This window comes from Microtus ochrogaster, chromosome 10, assembly GCF_000317375.1.
Source record: "Microtus ochrogaster isolate Prairie Vole_2 chromosome 10, MicOch1.0, whole genome shotgun sequence".
NCBI lineage: Eukaryota > Metazoa > Chordata > Mammalia > Rodentia > Cricetidae > Microtus > Microtus ochrogaster.
In genome coordinates, this window is record NC_022016.1 from 38,210,119 (window position 1) to 38,215,369 (window position 5,251).

At 45.9% G+C, this 5,251-nt stretch overlaps 1 pseudogene; it reads left to right on the forward strand.

Annotated features, from left to right (window-relative positions):
- Positions 1-2,023: 2,023 nt before the first annotated feature.
- LOC101983997 lies at positions 2,024-4,726 on the forward strand (annotated as a pseudogene).
- Positions 4,727-5,251: the final 525 nt, after the last annotated feature.

Below are 5,251 nucleotides of genomic sequence, written 5' to 3' on the forward strand. Positions count from 1 at the left end.
ACACCACACACACACACACACACACACACACACACACACACACACACACACACGAGGCAGGGAGTGTGGCTCTGAGAAAGAAGACAAAACTCACAGGACTGAACACAAATGAGCCTGTAGTCAGGACAACAGTGAAGTAGCAGGAGCACGGTTCACCCCAGCGCCCCTACCTTTGGCCCAGTCTTGAGGCTAGGACCATCTTTCCTTGATGTTAAAGGAGGCTGAGGTGGGTCCAGGCAGGATGAAGGCCATCAGGCAAACAGGAACTCCAGCCACAGCTCCCAGGCCTGTTAAACCTGTCCTAGAGCACTGTGGCATCCCAATCAGGGATGGACCAAATTATCCTCATTTGTGGGCTTTGGGTCACAGGGACATGTGGGATTTCAAAAGAAGGGGCCCCATCTCTCCAGGTGCCATTTTTCTCACTTAACTCAGGCCGGTATCAAACTTAGTAGGTAGCGGAGGATGCATTTGAGCTGTGGCCCTCCTGACTCTACCTCAGGAGAGCTGGGATTGCAGGCTTGTGCTGCGGCACCGGATCATGTGGTACCAGGGGTAGATTTCGGGCTTTCCTGCGTGTTAAGCAAGCATTCTGTCTCCCAACAGCTACGTCCCCAATTCCTCTAGGCACATCTGTCCGTGTTTACCCTACCACCTGTTCACCTCTGCAGTGACCAAGTGACGGTTGGGACTGGAGTATAGGGAATCATAAGTTGTGGAACCGCTTTCTGGATTTTATCAGGCTCCCCTCCTTAACTGGTCAGACTGTGCTATTGCAGTCTGGCTTGAGTTGTGCCTCTCAAGTGTGCAGTACAGAATTAAAAAAAAATCTCTCCCTATTTGTTCCTAATCATTAATAGTCTGGATGTCACTGAGAGCCCACCCCCACTGCCATGGCGGCCTTGGTCATGCTCTTTGTATACAGTGCTTCTAAATGACTATAGGCCAAAGTTCATATAGCGAGAGTGATCAGGAGAAGATGTCTTGGACTGGGCCTTCCCAGAAGAGACCCCAGCAAGGATTCGGGTCCATGATTTATTCAAGAGTGAGGCAGTGTGATGATTTGCATTGTCAGCCTGACAGGACCTAGAGTCATCTAAGAGATAGCCTTTAGGCATACCTGTAAGGGTTATCTAGGTTAGTTAAGCCTCTGGCATCCAGAGGGTGGGGTATCTTGATCAGGTTAATTAAGGCAGGAAGACTTGCCCACTATGGGTGGGTGGCATCATTCTTAGGGTTGGGTCCTGGCCTGAATAAAAAGTAAGATGAGTGCCGGCCAGCATCCATCACATTTGGCTTCCCAATTATAGATGTTCCAAAGACCTGCAGCCTTGATGAACTGAGAAAGGACCAGTATCAGATCAGGACCCCCAAGACCAAGTTCTCAGAACAAAGGAGATTTATTTGCCCAGAGGGACAAAGCGCAGGGAATAAGAGACAAAGACAGGAGATAGAGGATGAGAAAGAAAGGGAAGGGAACAAGGGAGAGAGGGAAGGGGTATTTAACCTGGAGGGACAAAAGACTGACTCTGGATAGAGGGGAGACAGACACAGGCAAATGGCGATTTATAAAGGGAAAGGGGGAAATCCCATGTCAGGATGAGGTGTTTTCAATTAGGTGAGCCAAAGGGGGCTTTTGATTGCTGAACTGTGGTAGTCAACCTCAGGAAGAGGAAGTGGCCAAATAAGGGAATAGATCTTGGTGACTAGCTTTAGGAAAGTAATCTAATGGTTTTTAGCGAGGTAGAGGGACTGGGGAGAAGGGCAAGGCCTGTCAGCCATGTTTGCCATGCTCAAGCTGGCCAGAGTCGTTCAGACTGTCCTCACCAACTGTGAGCCAGAATAAGCCCCTCCCACTGAGGTTGCTTTGGTCACAGCAACAGCAACAGGAACGAAGACAGGCAGTGAGTGGGGAAACGCACGCCAGGTAAATGGGCATTATCAGGCAAGTCACCAGAGTGAGACACTGGGGTGTCCCAACGGGACCTCTGAAAAGATAGCCCAGCATTGCCACAGTCGAGGCATGGGGAAGCTGAGGTGGCTCCCGTCCAGCATTGACTGGAAGATGCTCTATGGGCATTGCCTGCAAGCCCATGAGTGGGCTTCTCGGGCACTCAGAGAAAATTCTGGATTGGTGAGGACCAAAGCAATTGAGCTAAAGTGAGCAGGGGGGAGATGGGTATGTGTCTTTAATCTCAGCATTTAGGAGGCAGGAGTAGGAGGATTAGGGATTCTAGGCCAACCTAAACCACATAGTAAGGCTCTCTTTAAAATTTAAAAAACAAATTTAGTGTACAAAGCTTTGCAGCATTGCCACCATTTAATTCTAAAAGATTTTTTATCACACACTTGCCCTCCAAGCTTCTAGTAACTGATATAACCTACTTAGTCTCTAATAGATTTGCCTTTTATGAACATTTCACATAGATGGAAGCACACAGCACGGGGATCCTTTTAACGGTTTTCTTTCATACAGCATAGCCTCTGTGTGTGTGTGTGTGTGTGTGTGTGTGTGTGTGTGTGTGTCCTGTTTGCACTGCCTGCAATACTGGGGACACAGGTACTAGCTGCAACCAAGTCCAGCTTACACGTGAGTGAGCACTGGGGATCCCAACTTAGGTCCTCATGATTGCACGACAAATGCTTTACCAACTTAGCCATCCCCCAGTCCTTCCATAGGCTTTAGCAGATCCATCCATATTACAGAACAAATTATTCATTCCTTTTTGAGGTTGAACAATATTCCATTGCATGGACATGCCACAGTGTTTAAACACTGATGGCTATTTAGCCTGTCTCCGTGTTTGGGCTCTATGAATACTGCAACTATAAACATTTATATAAAGTTGTTTTAAAAATAGAATTTTATTATTTTTAATTCTGTGCATGGGGATGGTTATGTGCACATACGTGTAGGGTCCTGGAAGACCTAGGATCCCTAGGAACTGGAATTGCAGGCAGCTGTGAGGTGCCATGTGGGTGTTGTGAATTGAACTTGGGTCCTTGGAAGAGCAGCTAGTGTTCTTAACTGCTGAGCCAGACCTCAGCCATGTGTAAAGTTTTGTGTGGACTTGGTTATATACCTGAACCATGAGGTAAGTCTGTATTTATCTTTTGGAAGAACCAAAAAGCTATATTCTATAGCATCTATACCTTGTTAGAGCCCCACCAGGGCATAGAAGGGTTGGAATTTCTCCATACCCTCTTTCTGGTCCCCTTTCCTCCCTCCTGTCTTTCTTACTTTCTTTCCACCTCCCTTTTGTTCCTGCCTTCCTCCATCCTTTCTTTCCTTTCTTTATTCATTCTCCTTTTTTCTTGTTTCCTTTCTTCCCCTCCCTCCTTATCTCCCTCCCATCCCTCTTCCTTCTTGAACCCTATGGGCATGAAGCCAGATCTCATTGTGGTTTTCAGTTGTTTGTTTTGTGGCTTTGGGGAGGGCTGTTGTTTGTTTTTGTGTGGGTTTTGTTCTTTTGTTTCTGTTTGCGACAGAGGCTCACTATGTAGACCAGGCTGGCCTCAAACTCACAATGTTTGCCCACTTTTCTCTGCCTCCACATCTGGCTCATTTGTTTTTTTAATGATGTCAAGCATCTCTTTTTCTTTGTTTTACTTGGGGTTTGTTTTTCTCCTGTGGACCAGGCTGGCTTTGAACACAATATGTAGTCAAGGCTGGCCTTGAATTCCTGATCCTGCTGCCTTTGCCTTTCAGGTACTGGGATTGCAGGTATGCGCCACCATGGCCAGCTGTCACAGCACTATTTAAGTCGCCATAAACTCTCTGGACAGTTGTTTTTACTGTGATGTCTCAAGTGTTAGATAGCATCGTAGTATTTTAGGAACTTTACATACAATTGTATTTTTAATTTTATATTTGCTTAATATAAACAATAACATATGAAGATGCTATGATCTCTTTTTATTGATTATCCCTGTATGTTTCCCTTTTATCAATATTTTCTTATCAATTCAGATGAGCTCTTTCACAAAACAACTCTAAAAAACCATGCTTTTTATATAGGCTGGTGTTGTTTTAATTTGGGAACCACGGTTTGATTTTCCCCCTTCCTTTGTGTTAGACCGTTTTGATTATCTGTACGGTTAACCTTGTTTTCTATTTTCTGATTTCTTCCATCACATCAAAACTTAAAATGTCCTTCCCCAGGGGCAGAACATGGCTTTAAGGAGAAACTCTTCAGAAGAAAATAGTCCTCCTAAGTAAAATCACAAAATGTTTCCAATGATCTCTTCTGTTAACTTCTTCATGACCCAGGAAGGGAAGGGAGTACATTTATAAAGAACATGGAGCCAGGAAGTGCATCTGCTTGTCTCCAGCGAGAAGGCTTCAAGGTTACTTTGAGCAGTGGGTGCTCTGGCAGCTCAGGTCCTGAGGGCCCGAGGGCCCCATGGTGTGGTTGCGACACGCCCCATGGCTTCTGGAGGTGGTGTTCCTACTGATGAGGAGCAGGCTACAGGGCTGGAGAGGGAGATCATGATAGCCTCAGAGAAGGGACTGGATCCATACAATATGCTACCTCTGAAGGCAGCTTCGGGCACCAAGGAAGATCCTAATTTAGTCTAGTCCATCACCAACAAGCGGATAGTAGGCTGCATCTGTAATGAGGACAACTGTACCGTCATCTGGTTTTGGCTGCACAGAGGCGAGACTCAGCAGTGCCCAAGCTATGGAACCCATTATAAGCTGGTGCCCCACCAAATGGCCCACTGAGCCCTGCGTTAACTTTTCAGAATGTGATGGAAAACTTCCCTCCAATAAACTAGCCGTTGTACTGGCTCCTCCAAAAAAAAAAAAAAAAGAACATGGAGCCAAACTGGACTTTAAAGCCCAGCACTGACACCTCTTGGGCAAGGTGTTTAATTCTCTGTGCCTCAGTTTCCTCATTTGTACAGAAGGGTGTGGCTGAAGAATAAAGCATGAAAAAGAGGCACCAAGGTGAATAGGAAAGAGTCAGTGGCAGAAGAAGACTAGAAACCTCTCAAGCACAGGATAGAAATAAGAAAACAGAGTGTGAGCGAGAAAACGCCGAGCCCTCCAAGTGTGGGAAAAGGCAAGTACTACATGAACAACAAGAAGGGTCATGATGCTCAGGGCCTGAGAGCTTTCGAGCCTTGCTCTTTCCCCAGCTTTTAGTCAACTTCATTATTGGAAATGTCTTTCTTTTCTTAATCAACTCTTTCCATCACTATCCATGTGTCCCTGATCCAATTTTCTTCCATTATTACTTTGTTTATT